The sequence below is a fragment of the Chiloscyllium plagiosum genome, unplaced genomic scaffold (genome assembly GCF_037043375.1).
Source record: "Chiloscyllium plagiosum isolate Xiang-an unplaced genomic scaffold, Cpla_swu_hap1 HiC_scaffold_2, whole genome shotgun sequence".
NCBI classification, from domain to species: domain Eukaryota; kingdom Metazoa; phylum Chordata; class Chondrichthyes; order Orectolobiformes; family Hemiscylliidae; genus Chiloscyllium; species Chiloscyllium plagiosum.
The window spans coordinates 121,630,178-121,658,039 of record NW_028270140.1 but is presented as its reverse complement, the minus strand read 5'-3'; the positions used below and the strand labels follow the sequence as shown (position 1 = coordinate 121,658,039).

The window sequence follows — 27,862 nt, the reverse complement described above, 5'->3', positions numbered from 1 at the left end:
CCAGGTGCAGTCTCGTCAGTGCCCCTGAATAACTGAGGTATAACCTCCCTACTTTTGTATTCACTTCCCCTCACAGTCTGGTTACATTTCATTAGCTTTCCAAATTACTTGCTGGACCTGTAAACAAAACCTCTTGCAATTCATGCACGAGGACATCCAAATCCTTCTGCATCTCAGAGCTCAGCATTCATAGAACATAGAACATAGAAGAATACAGCGCAGTACAGGCCCTTTGGCCCTCGATGTTGCGCCGATCCAAGCCCACCTAACCTATACTAACCCACTATCCTCCATATACCTATCCAATGCCGCTTAAATGCCCATAAAGAGGGAGAGTCCACCACTGCTACTGGCAGGGCATTCCATGAACTTACGACTCGCTGAGTGAAGAACCTACCCCTAACTTCAGTCCTATATCTACCCCCCCTTAATTTAAAGCTATGCCCCCTTGTAATACCCGACTCCATACGCGGGAAAAGGTTCACACTGTCAACCCTATCTAACCCCCTAATCATCTTGTACACCTCAATCAAGTCACCCCTAAACCTTCTTTTCTCTAATGAAAACAGCCCCAAGTGTCTCAGTCTTTCCTCATACGATCTTCCTTCCATACCAGGCAACATCCTGGTAAACCTCCTCTGCACCCGTTCCAGTGCCTCCACATCCTTCCTATAGTATGGCGACCAAAACTGCACACAATATTCCAGATGCGGCCGCACCAGAGTCTTATACAACTGCATCATGACCTCAGGACTCCGGAACTCAATTCCTCTACCAATAAAAGCCAGTACGCCATATTCCTTCCTCACCATTTAGATACTTAAAGCACATGGACTTGAGGGTAGTGTACTAACGTGGATAGAGAACTGGCTGGCAGATAGGGAAGCAAGGGGTAGGAATAAATGAGCATTTTCTGAGAGGCCCAGTGGGGCACTGCAGGGATCCGGGTTTGGACCTTAGCTATTATGGGTGGCATGGTGGCACAGTAGTTAGCACTGCTGCCTCACTGTGCCAGAGAACTGGGTTCAATTCCCCCTTCGGGCAATTGTCTGTGTGGAGTTTGCACATTCTCCCTGTGTCTGTGTGGGTTTCTTCCGGATGCTCTGGTTTCCTCCCACAGTCCAAAGATGTGCAGGTTAGGTGAATTGGCCATGCTAAATTGCCCGTAGTGTTAGGTGAAGGGGTAAATGTAGGGGTCTGGGTGGGTTGCTCTTCAGAGGGTCGGTGTGGACTTGTTGGGCCGAAGGGCCTGTTTCCACACTGTAAGTAAGTAAGTAATCTATTCACAATATATCTTAATGATTTAGTTTAATACCTTCAAGTTTGCAGACAAGGCAATGTTGATTGGAAAGCTGAACTGTGAGAGCATGCAAAGATCCTCCGTGTAATTTGGACAACTGGGCATATGCATGGCAGATGAAGAATAATGTGGCTGAATATGAGGGTAAACATTTTGACAGCAAAAACAGGAAGGCAGATTATTATCTGAATGGCATTAAATTAACAGGGGGAATATGTAACCAGACCTGGGTGTCCTTATACACCAGTCACTAAAGATAAGCATGTAGATGGAACAGACAGTCAAGAAGGCAAATGGCCAATTGACCTTCATCGTGAGAGGATTTGAGTATAGGATCAGGGATAGCTTGCTGCAAATGTACAGGACCTTGCTTAGACTATGTCTGGAACATTGTGTTCAGTTTGTGTCTGCTTATTTCAGAAAGGATGTTCTTCCTAATCACGGAATGCTGCAAAGGTTTGCCAGACTGATTCCTGAGAAGGCAGGACTGACATATGGGGGGATGTTGAATAAGTTGGGGTTATATTCACTGGAGTTCAGAAGAATGATTCTAACAGGACTCTACAGGGTAGATGCAGGACGGATGATCAGAACCAAGTGTGCCGAACCAGGAGGCACAACCTAAGGATATGAGGTAAATCATTTAGCATTGAGATTAGGAGAAATCTCTTCACCCAGAGAATAGTGATCTTGGGCAATTCCCTACCTCAGAAAGCAATTGAAGCCAATATATTGTATCATTACAAGACAGAGTTGTACATGGCACTTGGACTATGCTTTACAATCCTGTTCCACAAACACCTGATGAAGAGGCAGTGCCTCAAAAGCTACTGCTTCCAAATAAACCTGTTGGACTATAACTTGGTGTTATGTGCTTTTTAACTATCTGGATCAAATGATAGTTGGGAAAAACAAGAACAAACTATTGAGTAAAAGATCACAGAGTCATAGAGATGTACAGCATGGAAACAGACAATTTGGTCCAATTCATTATTGCCTATGAGGTATTCTAAATTAATCTAAATTACTCCCATTTGCCAGCACTTGCCCCATATCCCATTGAACCCTTCCCATTCATATATCCATTCAGATGTCTCTTAAATATTGTAATTGTACCAGCTTCCACCAACTCCTCTGGCAGCTCATTCCTTCCATGTATGACCCTCTGCATGAAAACGTTGTCCCTTAGGTTCCTTTTAAATCTTGCCTCTCTCACCTTATACCTATGACCTTTAGTTTTGGACTCCCCTACCCTGGAGAAATACCTTGATTATTCACTCTATCCATGCCCCTCATGATTTTATAAACTTGAAAAAGGTCACCCCTCAGTCTTTCACCCTTCGGGGTAAATAACCTCAGGCTATTCAGCCTCTCCCTATAGTTCAAACTCTCCAACCCTGGCAACATCCTTGTAAGTCTCTTCTCAACCCTTTCAAGTTTCACAACATCTTTTCCTCCAGCAGGGAATTGAGAATTATTCCAAAAGTGCCCTAACCAATGTACTGCACAGCTGATATATGACCTCCTATACTTGATGCACTGACCAATAACAGGAAGCATATCAAATGCCTTCTTCACTAACCTATTTCCCTGCTGATAAAGTATTGGGAATCAATGGTTAAAAACTTCCATTTTGTAGGTCTCCATTTTGCAATAATAATTTGCCTTACAAGTTTAAAATGGCAGCTGCAGTACCTGTGAGAACATGAATTAAAGAATTCAGGCACCTCAGCATAACCTTGGAAATGTTGCTTCCCAGACAGAGATGTCGTCATTTTAATAAATAGAATATTGATAGCTGCTTAGCTTTATTTACTTTTACTTACGAGAATAGCGCCAGATGTAGTAACATGTAAATCAACTGCTTTGATTATTTACTTTTGAATTATGAAAAATCCAGGAGAGGTAGTAAACATGTGTGGGAATGTGAAACTTGGAAATTAATTACGCACATGTGGGCGATAAAAAATATACTGCCTTTACGCTAGAGATCAGAGATCTGTTAAGTTTCATCCAGAGATAGCCTGAATGTTGCTCTGGTCTGTGCAGTATTGATCTCTCGCCAGTTTAACTGAACTAAAGTGTGTATTGAAATTGAGACTTCTATGTGGTCTGAGACTTTTTGAGTCATAATTTTTGGTGCCGTGACTCGGATCCCAACATAGGCAACCTTTCTCTCGGCTGAATAAGTGACTGAGAGTTTGAATTGAGCATATTAGAATGGTAGGGCACTCTGAGGTATTTTACTCCTTGCATTCAGACAGACGATCTGCTACTCGCCTAGTGAGATTGGTACCTTGAAGCGATCAAACGAACCACCCGGACCAGGATTATAAGGTAAGAGGGTTTTTTTTTTTGACAAGGTTGCTCTAGGTTGCTGCGGGGTGGCATTGGCTATTCTGTATCGTTCCTGAGATAGAGAGTCAGGACTGGGGACTCCGGTCAGGGAAATAGTCGCCACTATTGGACGGATTCGGTTTAGTAAGCTGCCTCCCTCGGATATGGCCAGTTGAAATTATGAGATTATGGAGAAAGGAGGGCAGGCTTGGTAAATTTCTCACTCTATAGTATTGATATAGCCAGTTGAAATTTGTTTAGAGTAGAATACGTAGTCATAAGGTACAATGGGACAGTCCCTCTATGTAGTTGGAAAGAGGGCTCCCTTTCAGACTATGTGTGAGAGAATACCTGATGAGGAAAATGATTTATAGAGGTTAGAGGCGCCTCAGAAAAATTGGACATTTTGGTAAATTCTTTGTGTGAATAGGGCAACTTGGTAAATTTTAATATGCAAATTAAAAAATGTCTAGTTTGAATGATTGCACAATTCTGAAAGTGTGTGTGTATGAGAGACAGCTGTCAAAAGAATGGGGAACAACATCTCTCATGAGGCATGCCCTCAGAAGGGAACACCTTTAACGTATTTGTATGTCCATTATGGGCCTGATTCCAAAACAAAAACTTTGTCAATGAATAGGTGAAATGGGCATAGAACTGAGAAGCCGTTTCTACCTGATGGCACATTTAAGTGTGATTGCATTAAGCAATTGGCAGAAATTTTGAGAAAATTGAAAAAGCAAAGGATACAGAGAGAGAGAAATATCAGCTTTTGGTGTTGCGTTCACTGAAATAAGTGGTAACTCTTTGTAGTCTGTTTTGAATGTACTAGTGTTCATTGGTGGTTACATGTAATCTTGTGTAATATTTGTCCTTTTTGAGCCCTGGAACTTGAGATCCGGGAATGTTTTGATTTAAGTCTACATTTTGGAAATCTGTGGTAATTTGAAAATGTAGTCTGTGCCTGTATCAATGTGGATCATACATGGTTAATTTAACGTCCTTTTGAGGAACTATCAATATTAGTGTAGAGCAAAATCTGCTACGAAATGTTAATTTTAAAAAATGGGTTTTAAAGATTGGTAAAAATTATCACGTGAAATTGGAATTTTTCATGTTGGAATTTTATTTTCTGGTTAGAGTGAATTTGCAAATATTGTTTAATGGGTGAGCTCATCTAGAATTTTCTCATTGTGCAAATGTTTCAAATTAATTTTGAATTCTATAACATATTTTGAAGGAATGTGTGTCATTTAATAGCTGAGTGGAATTTGAGTTACTTTAATGCAGACTAAATGTTGGTTAGTGTGCACATAATACAACAATCCTGATACAATTTTCTATATACAACCCGAAGCAGATTTGAATCATTTTGTGACATTAAAATCTGTTTGTTCTTATTAATTAACAGTGAAATGTCTCAGCCACTTCAAAAGTTTCCATCTCTCAGTTAGAGAATATGGTGATATTAGTCAATATATTTTAAATCATTTGTATTCCCGCCTCAGGCAACTGTCTGTGTGGCGTTTGCACATTCTCCCCGTGTCTGCATGGGTTTCCACCGGATGCTCCGGTTTCTTCCCACAGTCCAAAGAAGTGCATGTTAGGTGAATTTGCCATGCTAAATTGCCCGTAGTGTTAGGGGCAGGGGTAAATGTAGGAGAATGGGTCTGGGTGGGTTGCTCTTTGAAGGGTCGGTGTGGATTAATACTTACTTACTTATTTACAGTGTGGAAACAACTATTTCCACACTGTAAGTAAGTAAGTATTAATCTTGAATTACAAAATCAGGATTAATTAGCAAGGTTTTTACACCTTTATACATTGTCAGTGATCTGTGTTATTGCCTCATGATTAATTTGAAGCATGGCTGTAATGATTAATGTTCACCTGGACGATCCCTTAAAGCAAGTTGAGCATTGTACATGCAATTGGTAATGAAAGTAAAGGCAATATGAGGGAAAGTGTAGGAAGCACAGCGAGAGAAGAAACGTTGAGGAAGAGTGAGATTTGATGTGATCTTCATGCAAACAATTGACACTGAAACAACAGGTTGAATAACCTTTTGTGCTGTAGCTGTTTTGATTTTGTGTTATATGATAAGCTTGCTGAAAAGTATGATAAATCTAATGGAGTTTTTTAAAAAGAATTTCTTGAATACACAGCTATTTCTGGGTAGTAAGGAGGCATTAATTTTCTTGGATGTTCAAATTGGATGTATTAATGACAGGGCAAAAAGGAAAATTTAAAGAATTGAAAGCAAAAGTTGCAAAAGAAAGGTCACATTTGGAGAATTTGCAACATTGGGAGCAGCCCAATATAGCAGATGCAGTGGGTACATTAAAAATTTTAGGAGCAGAACAATAGTCAATCAACTTACTTTAAAAATTTAGAAAATTTAAAATGGAAGTGTGATAAATGTTACTAATGAGTGTAAATTTATTATTTAAACACTTTATTATACTGTGTACATGACATTTAATTCTTGATTCTGTACCCTCTGTATAGGTTGGAAACTTGGGACCTGGGATGTGGCCTCTTGTGAACAGGCGGTAAACCTAATTTGAAAGAAAAATGTGAGAAAAAGTGTAAATTATTAATTAAAGAATGGAAGGATAAAGCTGATAGTAAATGGAAAGATACTTTACTGACCACTTGGAGAAATAATATATGTGATGGGGGGATAGAGTAACGTACAGCAGATGGAACTCCCAAAAGCTGGGAGATGTTAAAAGCTGAGTGTGATTAGGTAGATGGGAGATGGTAAAAGGGAGCAGGAGAAACAGTGTAAGGACACATATGCTGAGGAAGATAAAAAAGGGTTAAAGCAACAGCGCTGTAAAAAGAATTTAAGTTCTACTCAGGATCCCAGGCCTATGTCTGACATACTGACACTATTTGAGGAAGGGGATGACACTGATAGGGATGAGGAATGGGAATTTTATCCTAGGATCTGCACTGAGCCCCAAACATCTCTTGAAAACCCCTGCATACCCGCTGATTCTAAACCTCCCTCTTACTCTGAAGATGAAAAGTCCGGTATCAATCACCAGCTTCATAGACAACATCATGGGCCTGGATCATCCTCAAACAAGGTCTGTCCCGGAAAGCAGAGTCCATAGATCTTGAAGGGGCAGGGGACAATTTTAACCTATGAACTCCGAATCCTAGGGCTGCCCGAAGCCAAGCAACCATCTATTCTTGGTGTTTATGTCCCCTGCAAACCTCAAGAGATGATAATGGTAATGAATCAAGCCCGTGACCAAAAGGAGAAACCGGCCCAATTTGCTCAATATGGCCGAAGGATGATACAGATGTATAATGCCATTCCTCAGGACTTGCTGGTTCTTTGCTGTATGATCCTTTCCCCTAAAGAAGTTACCAAGGGGCATGAACAGATGGGCCAGGGTGATGCAGGGCCAGTCTGCAGTTAGGAGGACTTAAAGGAGAGTTTCCTTAACAATGATGCCCAGGCTGACCACTTAATCCAGTCATTAGAACGTGCCTTACAATAACCTGTAAATATTAGTAACATACTGGAGTGTAGACCCAGATCTGGGGGGCAGGGTAGGGAGGTGATTATTGGGAGTGGTTTGTTGCCTGTTATGGAACATTTGCAGCTGATCAAGTCTTTAATCAAGAAGATGACTCACCTCTGTTTAACACTATGCTTTTGCAATGAATTCCTTCTAGTGGTGCAGCCATGATCCGAACAAACAATATGAACTTGTCCAAGAACTCCCGGTCGCAAATGAGGTGAGCGGCGGTCTTCTACTGGGATGGCCAGAATGAGCCCAAGCCATGATCCAAGTTACAAGTAAAAACCAAATTTGTCCTGCGATCCCTATATCACCGTGCCAATCCCGATGAGGTTTATTGGGACCAGGATACCCACTGGGAATGGAACCTACCTCAGATGCTGTCCCAGCAATCACCGCTGAGTAACCCTTTCCCAAAGGGACCCTGGAAAGGGGGGCATGCAGGCCCTAGTATTACACCTTTGGGACTAGGAATAAGACAGTGAATGGGATGAATGGCAGGCCCTTGTTTTAACTGTGGGAGATATGGCCGTTGGAGAGGGAAGCGTCCTTCGCGTGACCGTGAAACTACTGCAGGAATTGACATTCGTACAGTATGTGGATGATTTGCTTGTTGTCAGCAACAGCAGCATGTCCAGCTGCGAAACCAATACCACAGTTTTACTGAGCTTCTTACCCTGCCTCGGATAGGACAATGTTATTCAGGATATGTGGTTGCCACCGATTCTGTGATTGCTGAGCAAGCAGCTTTCAAAACTCCGCTGTCAGCACAGAAAGCTGAGTTTGATTGCCCTCATTTATCCTTGCATATTATCAAAGGAAAATCAGCAAATATACCTACTGACGCCCACTATGGTTTTGGTGTGGCCCACGATTACGGTTCCTTGCGGGAACATAGGGGATTCTTAACTTCTACAGGACAGCCTATCAATAATGCTGTTTTTGTTCATAACCTTTTACAGGCTTTGCAATTATCAGCCAGTCTAGCTGTTATCAAATGTTCGGCTCACATGGGTGCAAAAAATACAGTCTCCAAAGACAATGAGCAGGTGGATGCTGCTGCTAAGAAGGCGGCCTCACACTCCGAGCTTCTGGTCCCATTGGGTTCCCACCAAAACCTGGTTAGAAACAGTATCAGAATGGGTATGCCAGCCCTGGGTGAGATACAGAAATTACCAGGGGCCGCCCCTGTTGAGGAGCACAAACTATTGACTCAAATGGGATGCTCCCTCAACATTCAAACAAAGCAATGGGTTACCCCTGCAGGACAAGTTTGTGTTCCATCTTTTCTCCTACCTATCTTACTTGATTATGTGCATAATTGTACACACTTGGGCAAAGTGGGATTGGTTAATACTTTATTATAAACCTGGTGACACTCGGATTTTCAGAAAGCAGCTAAGAAAAGAGCTAGCGCATGTTTAATTTGTATAAAGACTAATGCTGGAAAAGGGATGCCCTGCAGTTCTGGAACCATCTCTTTGCCTGGTGGACTTTTTATTTGTCTACAACTTGATTTTATAGAACTACTGAGAGTACATTGTTATAAATATTGTCTAGTAATAGTAGATGTATTTAGTAAGTGGAAAAATATCTGCATAAGTTAACCAAAACCTTTCAAAGTTTACATTCACAGGTACGCCAAGTCTATCGAGAGGGTGATGATTCACTTGAAGGAGACTGCCCTACTGTAGAACCTGGAGATTTTGTCCTGATTAAGAACTGGGAATGGGGAATGTTGAAGCCAAGGTGGAAAGGACCGTTTCAGGTGTTGCTGACAACCCCTAAGTGAAAGTGCAAGGACAACTCTGCTGGATCCATAGAACGGACTGCAAACGAGTCAGTGAAAGAACAGACAAAGATTAGGAAGGAAAATGCATTGGATATTGGTGACTTGGTGACTTTGGGAGGATTTACTTTGGGGGCAGAAGGATTTCAGACCGAAACCCCTTTGTCCCTGGGAGGGTGACTAAGATGATCTATATATCATAATGCCTTTTTGTATTTGGCTTATCAGAGTGCCCAAATGACGGGAAGAATAACTGATTGTGGGGTTTGTGCTCATGCGCTGCCCTATTCACAGGGGGGTATTCCTTTGTGGCCTGTCTCCTTTAGCTGGCCGGAGGTGGCCGAGTGGCTAACATGCCGGAACTCTTCCGGTGATCCTGATAAAACTAAGGCCATGCGAGAATGGCAGTCAGCAGGGTATGATATGAACCTATTCAGGGATTGGTACCAACTTGGCTACAACAGATCCCATCTACCCCTTTTCTGTAGTCCTTTGCAGTGCTATTAATGACACTATTTGCTTTAATCAAGATGTGAACTTCTGTGGTGGCATTTATATAGGGTCTAGTTGATGCTCCTTTATTATCCCATGGATTGAATCGAGGCAAAATTTGGCGAAATTTGGTTATTTTTGTTTGATTGGTACGCCATTCTTAATAAGACATCAGGGTCCCTCTGGAATGACCCTGCACCTTAGCTATGAAGGGGCATTCTAGCCTAACCAGCTATAATGGCACTTATTTTATTTGCAGACTCAAAGACTATCTATGGCTTCCCTCAGACTGATCATGTTGTATAGGGTATGTAGTCTTAGATAAGTTACTTTCACCTCTAAAGACTAAAAGGTTCCTCGCTAGTTTCCTTTCCTGGGTTGGGATGTCCTCCCCTCCTACTGGAATTCATTTGCAGGGCCAAGAATTAAGTAATTAAAGACAATGATACTGCAAATGCCCTAATTAATATCAATGCTGAACTAGTCGTGGCTCTTCAGAATTGCTTGGCCTTGGACTTTCTACAAGCTAAGTTGCCATTGTACCTACATTCTCTCCAAGCACATTACCCAGGAGATCCAGAAAATCAGAGAAGTAGATTATGATTTACATTTATGGTAATGGCACAGGACGGTGACCGTTTGGAGGTCTCTTCGGGTATATTGGGGCCATGTTGTTACATTTTGGGATTACATTACTTACTGTATTCGCCTGCATTCTCGCATTCAGATGGTTATGGCCACTGATATCTAATTGCTATCATTGTAGGTTTTAGGAATGGCCTGGTTGATCATAAAATGATCAAAGGAAGGGAATGATATTGGCGAATCAACGGTTAAAAGCCTCCATTTTGTAAGTCTCCATTTTGCAATTAAAAATTGCCTTACAAGTTTAAAATGGCAGCTGCAGTGACCGTAAGAATATGAATTAAAGAATGCAGGCGTCTCAGTGTGACCTCAGAGATGTTCCTTCCCAGACCAAGATGTCATCATTTTAATAAATAGAATATTGATTGCTGCTTTGCTTTGTCTACTTTTACTTATGAGAATAGAGTTAGATGTGTCACATTTAAATCAACTACTTTGATTATTTACTTTTGAATTATGAGCATTCTATTGGAGGTTGTACCTTTAAATAATGTGGGAATGTGAACATGCAAATTGATTACGTACATGAGGGCTATAAGATATACTGCCTTTATGATAAAGATCAGAGATCTGTTAAGGTTTCATCCAGAGACAGCTTGATTGCTGCTCTGGACTGTAGACTATTGATCTCTCATCAGCTTAACTGAAATAAAGTGCATGTTGAAATTTAAACTTCTGCGTCTGAGACTTTTTGAGTCAACACTACGACTCCACTTTCAAGGAACTATGAACCTGCACTCCAAGTCTTTTTGTTCAGCAATATTGCCAAGGAACTTACCTTTCAATATTGAAGTCTATCCCTGATATGCCTGACTAAATGAAATTCCATCTGCCACTCCATTTTCCCATCTGATCAATCAGCTATGATAATAATGAATGGTCAAGCTGACAAAGTGAATAAGGTATGAGCAGGTAGGGAAAGAGTTAAGTTTTAGCTTGTGTGAGACAAAGGTTCAGCTAGCATGACTTGGATCAGATAAGAACTTGCAGTAAACAATGAGGTGTTGGAGGCAAGGGTAGTCGGTTGATGAGGTGAAAAAGCATTCCTTATGTAAAGCTATTTAAAAAGATGAAAAAGCATTATTAATGTGAAGTCCGTTAACAAGGGTGAAAAGCATTCATTATTTAATGCCAGTTAACTTAATCTTTATTGTTGATGCTCATTGATTGTGATGGTCACCCAATCAATATAGATGTTGCCTGATTTGGAAGCTGCTCCCTGTAAGTGAAAATATAATTCCTTAAGAATCTACTCTTCGAGAGAAGACCAAGTACTCTTGTCTCTGTGCACATGGGTGATCGTTCTCTCTCCCTCCAGGGCCTAGAATAAAGATGGAGGAGGTAAAACCATACTGTGTCTCCGAGTGTTTGCTTTGACTGATAAGGGGTTAGGAAAACAGGATGACAATACTGGTGTAGTCGCCAGGATCTAAACTAATAATTATGATTGGACGATGTCAGCGATCGCTCAGAACATCAGTGTCTCAAGATGTTCAAACCCACAAAATAAGATTTTAAACCTTGGTCCCTCTCGATATTCCTGTGTGTCGGAGACAGTCCACTTGCTCAATCGCTGTCTATTTCACGGATTCCTTGAACGGTAATTAATTCAGTCGAGAGACACAGTTTTGTAAGCACGCAGACACACAGAGGTTCGAGTCCCCAAGGTTTAATTGAGGTTCAGGTCTTCTGCACTGCATTTGGGGTTTGAATCCCCTGGGTTTTACTGAGGTTCAAGTCCTCCGCGCTGTTTTGGGGTTTGAGTCTCCTGGGTTTTATCGAGGTTCAAGTCTTCCGCACTGTATTGGGGTTTGCGTTCTCTGGGTTTTATCAAGGTTCAAATCCTCCACGCTGTATTGGGGTTCAGGCCCTCTCTGTTTCACTGGGATTCGAGTTCTCTGTGTTTAAGTGAGATTCAAGTCCTCTGAATTTGATTGGGGTTCAAGCCCCCATGAGAATTAAAATGAGAAAAGGGTTAAAGTCTCCCAGTAGCGAAATGTGAGGGTCTGTGTGTCTTTGTTGGTGAGAAGGAGAGTGGCCTGGATTGCTCCGCCATGCCGTCCACTCAGAGGGTTTTCTCTTTTTATGAGTGTCATTTCATCAAGAGGATGCAAAAAAAAGAGAAATGCTGAAATTAAAATTGTACTAATACTCGGAAAAGGCAGTTTCAACGTAAACTGTGCCATGCTGAGAGTATTTGATGTTTAAAAATTTTGGTTTGTTAAAAGGCTGGTTCAGAAAATCCTTTTCAGTAACTGTTTTGCCTTGTTTGAATCAGGATCTCAATTCAATGTGTTTTGTGGGCTGTGTAATGGGGCAGATTTTGTTCTTTTACATTGAAATATGTATAACATTATGTCCTTTCTTTTAGAATTATCAAACTTGTAACCTTAAAGCAAATTGATTGAGTGCTTGAGCCCCTGATTTGTTTGAAATTCTACAATGCCTAGTTTTTTTTGTAAATATATTGATGAGCAAAAAAAACTTCTTTTGACTTTACAAAAAGATAAAGTTATTGAAAATATAACAAATACCAGTATAATAAAAAAGTGCAAATTACAATACAACTACTGTCTACTAACTACTAACCTATCCAATAATACAAAACAAAACCAAACACTGTGCAAAACAATACCAATAAATAAATAAGTGACTAATAAAACAAAAAAAAGCAACAAAAGAATACAAAATAACAAAGCTCCCCAAAAAAAGGATCATTGTATAGACACCTGTATTAACTCAGGAGGACCCCTGCAGGGTCCAGGGCTCAGCAAACCTAACCATCCTGGTTAAACGAACACCCTAGTTAAGATAGCAGACAGATCTGGGACCAAATAACTTGATATCTCATGAAAAAGGTCTGTTGTGTGGTGCACCATATTTGTGAAAAAATCCAAGGGAACGTGCTCCATAATTAAGTTCCGCCATCCCAGCAAGCCCAGTTCATCAGAATGTTCTTCCGTGCACAGTAAGTAAGAATATTAAATAGTTTCTTCCCATGCCCGTCTAAAGATGATAAATTTGGTAGACCTAGGAGGGTCTATTTAACTTTGGTCCTCAATACCCTCCCTATCTCTCCCACCACAGCTCTCCAATGAACACGGAGCCTCTGGCATGTCCAGAAGCAATGGGTAAGAGTACCTACACTTATTTTACATTTGGGGCACATTGGAGATGCCCCTTTTTTAAACTTCGTCAGACAGCCCGGTCCCAAATAACCCTGTGCAGAACTTTTAACCACATAGTACCATGTCTTATTACAAATTAAGATCTTTTGCACCTTCTCCCATATGTCCTCCCACATTTCAGAAGAGATCTCCACTCCTAGCTCTTGCTTCCTGACCTCAGAACCGGTTAATATCCTGCCAAGCCCTGGCACCCAACTGCCGATAGAAGGCACTAACCGAGAGGGTGCTTGTGCAGCCTCTCTGTATCGGGCTTATAGGGCTGATTGAGAAGCATAATCTTCTTCTGGATGAAATCCCTAACCTGAAAAACACAGAAAAGATCTCTGCTGGGCAGCCTGTATTTGCGGCTCAGTTGCACGAAAGACATCATAACCTCCCCCTCAAACAAGTCTCCCAAACTAGAAACTCCTCTTGCTGCCCATAGTTTGAACCCTGAGTCCATCATCCCTGGTCAAAACCCCGGCATACCAACTATGGGCGTAAGTGGTGAAGTCTTGGATAAGCAAGACTTACTCTGAAGCATCGCCCTCCATGCCTTGACCGTACTAATAACAATGGGATTCCAGCAATGGTCCATAACTGTCCTCATCTTATCCGTGATCAACAGGATAATTAGAGGACACTTTGCCTGGGAGGCCTCAATCCAGCCATATTGAGCCTGGATCGTTACCAGGCCAATCGCACACAGAGGACAGCAGGGAACTCAATTGATACCTCCTGATGTCTGGGAAATCAACTCCTCCTCCTTGAGGCAACTGCAATTTAGTAAGTTTGATGAGGGACCGCCCACGATGCCAGACAAAGGAACTAAACCAACCCATACGTTTTTGCAGTGTTGACCTAGGAAACATTATAGGGAGCATATGCATGGGATAAAGCAAACGAGGAAGGACATTCATCTTAATGACGGCTATTCGGCCCAGCCATGAAGTTGGAAGAGCCTCCCATCTCTAGCGATCCCACCTAATATTGTCGAGCAAGTGAGCAAAGTTAGTTTGAAATAACATCAAACAGGGAGGCAATAAAGATAACTAGGTATCAGAAACTGACCCGTGACCATGTAAAGGGGAACCTAGAAGGGAACCTTCAACCTCTGGCACTTTCCTGAGGTTCCCCAAAGGCATAGTCTCCGATTTTGCAAAGTTAAACTTATATCCTGCAATAGCCCCAAATGTATTGATACATTGTATCAGATGGGGTACAGCAGTCATAGGGTTCAATTAAAAACTGAAGGACTGGGGGATCCAAGATGGCGGTGACCCAGCAAGTCTGAGTCTACAGTGCTCCTCCCAAGACTTGGGCAAAGTGGGTCACCCACCCCCACCACACTCACCAAATTGTTGAAAATAGCTGTTTAATTTAATTAGTTGTTTAGTATTGAATTTAAACAATTTAATCTTCAGTAAAAATGACTAAAGGGAAGGGAGCCCGCATCTTTCAGCAAGCAGGAACCCCTCCCCTACCCTCTCCAGCTGCAGCAGAAGCGTCTACAGCCGCCCCGGGGGACTTGCCTACAGTGACAAGCCTTGTGGAAATCATCTCCAAACTGGATGCGAAGATCGACGCTTTTATTGAAGAATCCCAAAGTCGATGGGACTCACTCTCGGCCGCGCTGCAAAAGCACAACCGAGACATTAAGGAAATTGAGGGCCGAGTCGGAAGGGCGGAGCTAAATGCCGCGACCTCTGAAACTACAGCGCAATCGGCCGTGGATCGGGTCCGGACTCTCGAACAGCGAGTCCGGACCTTAGAGAACCACATTGACGACCTCGAGAATCGAGGTCATCGAAAAAATATTAGTTTGCTGGGCCTTCCCGAACGGGAAGAGGAAGGCCAGCTTACAAGGTTCCTTGAACAGTGGCTTCCACAGCTTTTAAATCTGGAGGCTGGATCAAGCCAGGTAAGGGTGGAATGGGCCTACCGGGTTGCAATACGTGGTCCCGGCTCGAACCAGCGCCCTGCCCGGTCCTGTTCCGGCTGCAGAGCTATAAGGAGAGGCAGGTTCTCCTAGAAGTCTCTAGAAATCTTGGAAAAGATCCCCAAGTCATGATCTATAAAGGATCCAAGATCATGTTATTTCAGGACTTTTCCCCAGCTCTGGTCCGAAAGAGGAAGGTGGTTGATGAGGCGAAGAAGCGTTTAAGGGACTTAACTATTCAGTACTCCTTACGCTACCCAGCGACGCTACACTTTAACCTTGAAGGATCCGTGTATAACTTCGGATCGCCGGAAAAGGCCAAGGAATTTTTGGACTCTCTTAGATAAATTGTAAGAGATAATTGATGTTGGTTTGCCTTCCCCCCAATCCAGTTTATATCTCCCCCTCTTTTTTTACCTTACTGTTTAATATTATCTTGGGGGGTGGGGAGAGGGATTTATTTATTTGTTCTCTACTTAACAATTCTCTCCCCCCCTTGTTTTTTTTTAAAATTTCTCTATATATATGTAGGCCGGGGGGTCTAGTTAATGTTGGTGGGGGGAGGTGGTTACCTTATTCTATTTTACCTCTGTCTCTAGGAGCAGGGCTGTTTTCCCTTGTTATTTTGTATTATTATATTTAATTATTACTTGTTGAGGTTGTAATTTTATAGTTATGTATGTTTATACATGGTATTAACATTACCAAATATATCCAGGTGTTGGTGTGGGTGGGGGGGGGGGGGGGGGGGCATGGGGTAGGGTGCTCACTGTTAACTCTAGCTCTGTAGTATATTTGAATTTTCCTCATCCTATTGAGGAGCGCCTGGGCCAAGGGTGGGGCACTGGTTGGGAGAGGATACAATGGACCTTTGGAAAGGAAGTGACACCCCCTGGGAACAAGGGGGAAAATCTCCATTTAAATATGTTTTATATTTATTTTATTTAGAAATAATTTTTTATTATTCTGTTGTGAGTGTATTAGAGAGACTTTTTTTTGTGAATTTTATATGCTCTATGCTCGGGATGTTCTGGATAGGGTTTCCCCTCCCGAGGGGTCTCGGATTTGCCCGGACGATTATGGTTGATCAGTTGGTTAAGTGGTGCATCTGGAATGTCAAGGGGAGTAATTCGCCAGTCAAAAGGAAGAAAATATTATCAAATCTCAAGAAGAAAGGGTTGATATAGCTCTCCTACAGGAGACACACTTGTTGGATAAAGAACACTTGAAATTACGACAGGGTGGATTTGATCAGGCCTTTTTTTCTTCTTTTAGATCAAAAAGCAGGGGAATTGTTATTCTTATTCGGAAGAATTTCCCTTTCAAAATCCTAAATCAGATAAAAGACGAATCAGGATGATATATTCTGATTAAAGCCCTTATAATTGGAGAGGAATATGGGATTTTAAATTTGTATTATCCCCCGGCATATCCTTTTAAATTTATAACGGAAGCCTTCTCAAAATTGATGGCCTTTTGGTGCCCGTCATACAATTATAGGGGGAGACTTTAATTGTATTAAGGATCCGGAAATAGATAGGATTCCCAAGAGTACTGCAGGAGTATCTCCCAGATCTAGACAATTGGTGGATTTGAACAAGGAATTAGGATTAGTAGATGTATGGAGATGTCTTCATCCAGAGGGCAGAGATTTTTCTTTTTACTCCAATCCACATAAATGTCATACCAGAATTGATATGTTTTTTGCCCCCTCGATTTTTTTAAATTCCATATCATCCTGTGAAATAGGTAGGATAGCAATTTCCGATCACCTGTATATATGGAAATCAAGGCGAGGAACAATGGGACATCCCCTCGGCATTGGCATATGGACTGCTTCTTGATGAAAGATAGTAAATTTGTAAAGTACTTCTCTCAAGAATTTAAAACTTTTTTTTAGAAATTAATTTAGGTACAGCTAGCAACCCGTCAATGATGTGGGAGACCATCAAAGCTTATGCGCGAGGTTTGATCATCCCATACTCAGCGACCCAGAAAAAAATTGAAGGGAGAACAACAGCGTCTGCTTGAAGCTCGCTTAAAAGCAGCTGAAACAGCATACACTGACAGACCTTCTATTATCAAATTGCAAAGGATTACGGCTCTTAGGACGAATCTAAACACCACGCTTACCCAAACGGCTAAGAGGGAAATATTATTTGTAAAACAAAGGTTATATGAATATGGCGACAAACCGGGTACTTAGCATTTCTTGCAAAGAAAAAAAAGGCCCCTCAAACTATCAAGTCTATCAAGGAAAGTACAGGTATTTTGACTCATGATCATAAAAGGATTAACGCAATCTTTAGAAAATTTTATTCTGATTTATATAAATCGCAGGATTATGAAGACAGGACTAGGAGGATGCAATCATTTTTTAAAAATTTGACCTTTCCGGGCCTAACTCCGGAACAGGTATCGGTCCTAAATGCTCCCCTAACAGTCCAAGAAATACTTGACGCAATCAGGCAACTTCAGAGCGGTAAGGCACCTGGCCCAGATGGCTTTCAAGCTGAATTCTATAAAGAATTTACAGGAATATTGGCTGGTCCACTTATGGACATGTATAACTATGCATAGTCAGGGCTGTCTCCCGCCTTTGTTGAAAGAGGCAAATATCTCTCTTATCCTTAAAAAAGGAAAGGACCCAGAAGATTGCACGTCATACAGACCAATATCCTTGGTAAATGTAGATTTTAAAATCCTTTCTAAAACGTTAGCGTTGAGAAAGGGTATTGCCACATATCATAAAGGAGGATCAGATGGGGTTTATTAAGGGCCGTAGATCATCCAATAATATTAGAAGGGTTTTGAATATGATTCAAGCCTGCCATCAGGGAATGATACCGGGAGTAGTAGTTTCATTAGACGCGGAAAAGGCATTCGATAGGGTTGAATGGTCAAATTTATTTTACACATTGGAAAGGTTTGGCATTGGAAAGATGTTTATCAAATGGGTCTCAACATTGCATAGTAATCTCAAAGCAGTTGTGGTTGCCAATGGATTAGGTTCGGATAGCTTCAGTGTGGGTAGGGGCTGCCGTCAGGGATGTCCCCTCTCGCCATTGTTATTTACGCTAATAATTGAACCACTAGCAGAAGCTATACGAGCTGATCCTAATATATGTCCTGCCCCGTCTCCTATAAACCTATGAGAATGCTTCCGGTGATGCTGCCAAGGCTGGCACTACGTAAATTATATGGTTGGTTGGGTTCCTTTATCTGGAATCATACTCGGCCCCTCATTAAGCTGAAGAAGGCAAGGGGAGGATTGGACTTCCCAGATGTTAGGAAATATCAGTTAAGTTCCCTATTAGGTTACATAGCTGATCGGGTCTTGTCTGACCCGCAATCAATCTGGCTGGACATCGAGGCTTCTCAAGTAAAATGCCCACTTATTAACCTTTTATTTTCAGACAAGAGGAAAATCATTACGGATCACTGTAAAAACCCTATAATACTAAACACAATTAAAGCTTGGAATATAATGCGGCAAAATGAGGGCAACTCACATAAAACATCCCCCTATGCTCCGATAGTGGGAACATGGGGATTCCAACTGGGGGTTCCAGATGTCACTTTTAAACTCTGGAGATCCAGGGGTATCTCATGTCTAGGGGACCTATTTAAAGATGGGGTCCTGATGTCTTTTGAACAGCTGCATCAGAAATTCGGATTACCTAATGGAGACCTCTATCGATACTTCCAAATTCGAGATTATATACAGAAGAAGACTACGTTATTAGATAGTCTTTATAAATCAGATGGCCAATGGGGGTATCTTCCGTTAGTACTATTTATCATTTACTACATGCTGAAGTATCGGGAGATATGGACAATCTGCTTAAAACACGGGATCAGGATTTGGGACTAGAAATCTCTATAGAAACGTGGAATGACATTTGGGAAAACGCCAGAAGAATCACCATCTGCAACAGAACTCAGGCTATCCAGCTGAAGATACTTCATAGGGCCCATATAGCACCGGGTCGATTGGCAAAATTTAAGGCAGGAGCATCTCCAATGTGTCCCAAATGTAAAATAGAGGTGGGAACTCTTGTACATTGCCTATGGACCTGTCATAAGATCCGTAGATACTGGACTAAAGTAACAAGTACCCTGACAGAAATTTTAGGAACGAAAGTTAAAGTGGACCCTGTATCTCTCCTTTTGGGCTTTTCGAACTTACCCTCCCTGTATGCACGGGAAGAGATTATTTTCTATTCTCTCTTTCTGTGCAAGGAAAAATATTTTGGTAAACTGGGTGGCTGAGGGCCCCCCTGGACTTTCAAATTGGCACAGAATAATCATGGAATGTATTCCCCTTGACCTCCTTACAAATATGGTGCACCGAAAGACCGAATTATTTCATAAAATATGGCAGCCCTTCTTGAATTATATAAATACAGATATTTCAGCTATCTTAACAAGGGCTTTTATTTAATTGAGATTACAAACCTGGCTGGTCCGGGGCCCGTTGGGAGAGGAATCCCGCACAAGTACGAGTTTTGTTACATTTGATGTTAACACATTCCGAGCATGTATCTCACTACCCAATTTCTGGGTTATCCGCTGTTTTTTTTTCTTTCTCTTATTTGAATAATGTAAGAGACTTAAATGTACACTCTGGTTAGTTGTAGGTTAGATTAGTAGTTAGTTGAGTTTTGTTTTTTTCTCTCGGTATTTTTCTTTTGTTAAATTTTGGTTATTATTTATTTAAGATTTAATTGTATATCAATGTTTGTACTTGAGAGATTTTTTTATTTTTGTAAACTTGTAAAAATGTTAAATTTCCAATAAAAATATCTATAAAAAAAACAGACGGACAACATCTGCATACAGTGTAATCTTGTCTACCCTCGATCCCACTTCCGGAGCAGTTATGTAGACGTTCTGACGAATAGCCTTTGCCAGCGGCTTATCACCAACGTGAACAACAACGGTGAGAGGGGGCAGCCTTACTGACTACCCCTGCCAATCCTAAAGTTGCTGGACTTCACCCATTGGTAATGACCGCAGCCAGAGGGTGGCGATTATAAATCCTCCACCCACCTAGCAAAGACCCCACTCAACCCAAGCCACTCTAAGATATAAAAGAGATACAGCCATTCCATGCAGCCAAGTGTTTTCTCTGCATCTAAGGAAATCACCAACCCCTGAGTCGATCGTTGCTGACAAAGTTGGACCATATTCAGCAACCTTCTAATATTATTAGAAGATCTACGGTCCCTTTATAAAGCCTGTCTGGTCCTCTTTGACAATATAGGGCAGCACCTTCTCCAATCTCAGTGCCAAAATCTTAGACAAAATCCTGAAATCTGAATTTAATAGAGAGATGGGACTGTTTGAGGCACAATCCACAGGAACCTTCCTTCCCCTTCTTAAGAGTGAGGGAAATATTAGCTTCTCTCAAAGATGATGGTTGGCATTCATAATATAGGAGTGATTGTACATCTCCAACGTCGGCCCTGACAGAATCCCTATAAACTCCTTGTAAAACTCACCCGGGAGACTGTCAGGGCTAGGTGCTTTCCCACTCTGAAGTTGTCTAGCTGCCTCCTGTATTTCCTGATCCCATAAGGGGGCATTAAGGGGAGAAGCTTGTTTCAAGGTTATTCCTGGGTGGTCCATGTGCTTAAAAAAGGCTTCCATCTTGACCGTTCTATCCTCACAACCTTCAGACCAATACAATTCAGATTTAAACCTCCAAACAAATCTCATTAATCTTTTTGGCATCATGTGTAAGGACACTGGCGCTGTCTCTAACTGCAGTAATGGATTGGGGAGCATGCTTTTTCCTAGTTAGATATGCTAAATACTTCCCTGGTCTATCCCCATATTCGAACAGCATTTGTCTAGCAAAAGCAAGTTCTTTCTTTCTGGTTTGTGTAATTGTTGAATTCAGAGCCACCCAAAGGACTGTGATCCGCTGTAGTTTGGTCACTGAAGGCCTCACAAAATGTGCCATCTCAGCAGCTTTCAGCTACGTCTCAAGTAGACACTGCTGTTCCTCATTCTGTCATTTCTGGCTAGCCGAATAGGAAACAGCTAATCCCATGGCGAAGGCCTTAGCGGTCTCCCATACCACTGATGGACTACTAACTGTGCCTGAGTTGATAGTCAAAAACTCCTGAAATTCCCTCAAAATGTATTCCACAAATTTGAAATCCTTAAGGAGAAAAGGATCCAAACATCAGTGCTGCAAACCTAGCCCCTTAGCCTTGGCCTTAACCTCCAAATATACTACCGAGTGATCAGAGATAGCTACGTTCCCAATTTTACAACCTATAATTGAATCCAGAAGGGCCGAGGGAGCCAAAAAAAGATCAATCCTTGTGTGACATTTATGTGGGTTTGAAAAAAAGGTGATGTCCCTGCTGGTAGTGTGAAGACATCTCTAACTGTCCACCAGCCCCAACTCTTCGCATAAGTCAGCCACCCGCTTGGCCTGCGAATAAATAGTTGGGGACTCACTAGGCCTCATGTCCACAGTTGGATCCAAAAGGCAATTAAATCCCCCCCCCATAATAATGTGCCGTATTCCAAAGACGCTCAACTTAGAAAAGGCACTAACCAAAAGTTTGAGGGGATGCATCGGAGGACAGTAGATATTTAAAATGCCTCCCGACATAGGGTCTTAAGTATCACAAGCTGCCCTTGCTCATCATTCACTTGTCCTAATAATGTGAATGGAAGATTCTTTTGGATATATACAGCCACTCTCCTACGTTTAGTAGTAAAGGATGAGAAGATCATAATCCCCCGTTGTAACTTCAGGTATTCCTCCTCATCGAGGTGAGTTTCCTGCAATAGGGCGATAACAACCTTTTCCCTTTTAATGCTAGAAAGCACTATTTTTCCTTTTAACAGGCAAATGACTTCCCTTGATGTTCCAGGTGCACCATTTAAAAAGACACAGCCATATTCCCTTTCAGGGATCCTTGAACCCCCATGATGGAGAATCCTGCTTGCAATGCGCCAAGCACAAGTAAGTGGCGACTCATAGAGTTGCAGAGTTGTTATAAAAAACCATTCGATCATAACTACAAACAACTATTGGTACCAAAAAGCTACAATGAAAACCAACTATAAAACCTTGAATGGGAGACTCTCCCCCTGTCCATAGGGCACACTCACCATACCCATCCCCTCCTGCACAGCTCCTTCAGGCCAGGACTGTGCTGCAGTCTTAGGTAAAAAAAAGTAAATAAACAAGGAGATTATCCTTAAGTCAACAAAAGAAGGCAGTCCACCCATCCCCGGCTCCATGTCACCATTACTTCTGAGTAAAAGAAATTAAGAGCAAAAAAAAGGAAAACAACAAAGAGCACACACAAAATTTCCCATAATAAAATCCAGGTATAAAAAATATAATAGGAACAGCATATTCCAACACTCTTATTTTTTTTAAAATTATTAGGAAAGAGAAAAAAGGGAAAACACAAGGAAAGAAGGAAAAGAGGGCGAACATTAACCTTCTTCAGACCAATTGGTCTATTTTAAAGTGTCAACAAAGTTCTTGACTTTATCCGCCGAGTCAAATGTATAAACTGAGTCCTCGTGGCTGAAACAGAACACTGTGGGTACCTCATGGAGTATTGCATGCCCAGCTCCCTCAGCCTCTTTTTTCATCGAAAACTTCGAAGACTTCCTCTTCTGAATTACAGCTGAGAAATCCTGGAAAAACATGATTTTTGACCACTTGTGCAGCAGTGCCTGTGGTTCTTTCCCCAGTGACTTGGAGGCTTCTATCACTCTTTGCTTGTTCCTATATGTGAGGAAGTGCACTAGGACTGGGCAGGGGCACTGTACCAGCCCAGACCTGCGCACCGCCACCCGTTAGGCCCTTAGAACTTGAGGCTGAACTGTTTAAAGTTGTTGTTAAGACTTCATTGGCCCCCTTCATATTGCAAATTTAAAGAATGTTGGTTGCTATCAACGGGCGGCATGGTTAGCACTGCTGCCTCACAGTGCCAGAGACACAGGTTCAATTCCCGCCTCAGACAACTGTCTGTGCGGAGTTTGCACATTCTCCCCATGTCTATGTGGGTTTCCTCTGGGTGCTCCAGTTTCCTCCCACAGTCCAAAGATGTACAGGTTAGGTGAATTGGCCATGGTAAATTGCCCGTAGCGTTAGTTGTAGGGGTCTGGGTGGGTTGCTGTTCGGAGGGTTGGTGTGGACTTGTTGGGCCGAAGGGCCTGTATCCACACTGTAAGTAATCTAATCTCATCAAAGTTGCCACTGTAATTCTGAATATTTTATTTGGGAACTTTCATTTGGAGAAGATTCTGCATTTGTTTCCCACAAATATTTGAGATTTAAATCTGAACTAAAACTGCCTCTTTAATAGCTAAAGCACAAGAAGCATTTTGTTGTTTTTATTTTGCTGTTCCTGGTTTTGAAATAATTTTCCTGATTTAAATCTGAACCGATGGCTTTCACATTAGCAAAGTATTAATGTGTTAAAGGAAAATAATTTTTGAATAACCTGAATGGGGTCCCCCGAGGGTTTGATTTTAGGACCATTGATTGTTGTTTATAATTGATGGAATTGTTTAAGCAATACAATTTAGAAATTCATGGATTGTATAAAACTTGATAATGTCATAAATAGTGAACAGAGTAACAGACTTCAAGAATTCAAAGAATGTTGAAATAGGCAGACACAATGTAGTAGAGTTAAATGTGTGATTATCTTCATACTGAGACCCACCTTGGCAAGGAAGGAATGAGAGAGGAAATGCAAAGATACTTTCAGCAGCTGTCATCATCTCTAGAGTTTCTCCATCCACAGGTAAAGCACATCTTCAGACTACCATCTGCCCCTCCACAACCTGATCCAACAGATTCAATTAGCTCCCCAGTCATGAGCACGAAAAGTGAAGAAGCTAACAACGCTTTTTGTCAGTGGTCTTTCTATGGATATTAAACCACGGGAGCTTTATCTTACCTTTCAATCATTTATGGGATATGAAGGTTCACTGATCAAGCTAACATCACAACAGCCAGTTGGCTTTGTTACATTTGACAGCAGACTGGGAGTAGAAGCAGCAAGGAATGCTGCATTCACCTAGCCTGCAGCTGCAGCTGCTGCACTGCACACTCACATGTGCTGGGATCCTCCATCTGATGTATCTCCACAAGGACAGAAGTCTTGTCAGCTTTGTTAGATATTTAACTGCCCTTACCCAAGTATTCACATTTCTCCATGGAGTGGTGTGCATGGACAAACTGAATTTTGTTTTCAGGTTGGTCTTTACTGAAGGAAATTTTGGAGAACTGGCTCATTTCCATTCAACTTAGAGGGGATGAAGTGGTCACTAAGGACTATGAATATAAAAACTTTACTGGTGAATTTTCTTTGCATATGAGAGGATCCTAAAAATTTTATTTACTGCACAAACTAGTAATTTTTGTTGTTATAACGATTGTATGCTGTGTGTCAATAACCTGCTTAAACACTGGCTGTCAGGATCTTATGAAAGCTGGTACTGCTATCTAGGTGGTTATCGTGAAATGATAAAAGGAGGGAATGGGAAAGTGTCTAAGTTATGAGCAGGTATGGAAAGAGTTACGTTTTGGGTTGTGTGAGACAAAGGCTCAGCTAACATGACTTGGATCAGATAAGAACTTGCAGTAAACAATTAGGTGCTGGAGGCAAGGGTAGTGGGTTGACGAGGTGAAAAAACATTCCTTATGTAAAGCCATTTAACAAGATGAAAAAGCATTCTTTATGTGAAACCAGTTAACAACATTAAGAACATTCATTATTTAATGCCAGTTAACTTAATCTTTACTGTTGATGCTTACTGATTGTAATGGCCACCCAATCAATCTAGATGTTGCCTTATTTGGTTGCTGCTCCCTGAAAGTGACTATATAATTCCTTAAGAGTCTGCTGTTCGAGAGAAGACTGAGAACTCATGTCTCTGTGCACATGGGTGATCGTTCTCTCTCCTTCCAGGACCCGGAATAAAGATGAAGGAGGTAAAGTCGTACTGTGTCTCTGAGTGCTTGCTTCGACTGATATGGGGATAGGGAAACAGGATGACAATAAAGCAGACTCAAAGGGCCAAAGAACCTACTCGTGCTCCTATTTTCTATGTTCCTGTATAAAAAGGAACTTTGAAGTTGAATTATCAGGAAACATAAAACAAACTGCTAAAATAATATACAAATAGGTTAATAAGAGAAGAAGGCTATGTTAGGAATATAACTTCTGAAGATTGAACAGGATAATACCACAGGAAGCAATAGAAAGATTGTTTAATACTTCGGCAATCATTTTGGTTTGGTATTTACCTGGGAGATAGAACAGATAGACATTGAATCATAAGATCAGCGTGAGATAGGACCATTTCAAATCAAAATGGATGCGTTGAATTACAAAAAGAACGCGAAGAGGATTAAGCAAAATCACTTGTTGAAATGGACACCATCCATTGACAATGTAGAAGAGGCATTTCAATGCATAACTATAATTTATATTTGATCATTATCACCATGTGTACCCAACACAGGGTCATTCTCACATATGACCCTGACACAGGGTCATTCTCTCACTGCATCCCTGACACAGGGTCATTCTCATCATGTGACCATGACACGGGGTGATTCTCTCTCTGTGACTCCAACATAGTGTCATTCTCACCATGTGACCAGACATGAGGTCATTCTCTCACTGTGTCCACGAAACAGTGTCATTCTCACCATGTGACCCTGACATTGGGTCATTCTCTCAGTGTGTCCCCGAAACAGGGTCATTCTCACCATGTGACCCTGACATGGGGTCATTCTCTCTCTGTCCCCGACACAGGGTCATTCTCTCACTGTGTCCCCGACACAGGGTCATTCCCTCACTGTGACCCCAACACAGGGTCATTCTCTCTCTGTAATTCCAACATAGGGTCATTCTCATCATGTGACGCTGACACAGGGTGATTCTCTGTCTGTGACCCCAACACAGAGTCATTCTCACCATGTCATAGAGTCATAGAGATGTACAGCATGGAAACAGACTCTTTGGTCCAACCCGTCCATACCGACCAGATATCTCAAGCCAATCTAGTCCCACCTGCCAGCACCCGGCCCATATCCCTCCAAACCCTCCCTATTCATATACCCATCCAAATGCCTCTTAAATGTTGCAATTGTACCAGCCTCCACCACATCCTCTGCCAGCTTATTCCATACCTGTACCACCCTCCAAGTGAAAATGTTGCCTCTTAGATCGCTTTTATATCTTTCCCCTCTCACCCTAAACCTATGCCCTGTAGTTCTGGACTCCCTGACCCCAGGGAAAAGACTTTGCCTATTTACCCTATCCATGCCCTTCATAATTTTGTAAACCTGTATAAGGTCACCCCTCAGCCTCCGACGCTTCAGGGAAAACAGCCCCAGCCTGTTCAGCTTCTCCCTATAGCTCAAATCCCGGCAACATCCTTGTAAATCTTTTCAGAACACTTTCAAGTTTCACAACATCTTTCCGATAGGAAGGAGACCAGAATTGCATGCAATATTCCAAAAGTGGCCTAACCAATGTCGTGTGCAGCTGCAACATGACCTCTGAACTCCTGTACTCAATACTCTGACCAATAAAGGAAAGTATACCAAACACCTTCATCACTATCCTATCTACCTGCGACTCCACTTTCAAGGAGCTATGAACCTGCACTCCAAGCTCTCTTTGTTCAGCAGCACTCCCGAAGACCTTACCATTAAGTGTATAAGTCCTGCTAAGATTTGCTTTCCCAAAATACAGCACCTCACATTTATTTAAATTAAACTCCATCTGCCACTTCTCAGCCCATTGGCCCATCTGATCGAGATCCTGTTGTAATCTGAGGTAACCTTCTTCGCTGTCCACTACACCTCCAAGTTTGGTGTCATCTGCAAACTTACTAACTGTACCTCTTAAGCTCGCATCCAAATCATTTATGTAAATGACAAAAAGTAGTGGATCCAGCACCGATCCTTGTGGCACTCCACTGGTCAAAGGCCTCCAATCTGAAAAACTACCCTCCACCACCACCCTCTGTCTTCTACCTTTGAGCCAGTTCTGTATCTAAATGGCTAGTTCTCCCTGTATTCCTTGAGATCTAACCTGTCTAATCAGTCTCCCATGGGGAACCTTGTCACCTTATTGAAGTCATATAGATCACATCTACTGCTCTGCCCTCATCAATCCTCTTTGTTACTTCTTCAAAAACTCAATCAAGTTTGTGAGACATGATTTCCCACACATATATACATATTGACTATCCCCTACCAGTCCTTGCCTTTCCAAATACATGTACATCCTGTCCCTCAGGATTCCCTCCAACAACTTGCCCACCACCGAGGTCAGGCTCACTGGTCTATAGTTCCCTGGCTTATCCTTAGCACCCTTCTTAAACAGTGGCACGTTTGCCAACTTCCAGTCTTCCGGTACCTCACCTGTGACTATCGAGGATTCAAATATCTCAGCAAGAGGCCCAGCAATCACTTCTCTAGCTTCCCACAGAGTTCTTGAGTACACCTGATCAGGTCCTGGGGAATTATCCACCTTTACCCGTTTCAAGACATCCAGCACTTCCTCCTCTGTAATCTGGACATTTTGCAAGATGTCACCATCTATTTCCCTACAGTCTATATCTTCCATATCCTTTTCCACA

General features: G+C 41.9%; 1 long non-coding RNA gene across 1 annotated transcript; it reads left to right on the top strand.

Annotated features, from left to right (window-relative positions):
* The first annotated feature begins 3,146 nt into the window (after positions 1-3,146).
* Positions 3,147-8,609, top strand: LOC122565410 (uncharacterized). Its single transcript, XR_006316163.2, has 3 exons — positions 3,147-3,637; positions 6,146-6,213; positions 7,331-8,609. It is a non-coding gene; the product is annotated as an uncharacterized LOC122565410 (long non-coding RNA).
* The last annotated feature ends 19,253 nt before the right edge of the window (positions 8,610-27,862 follow it).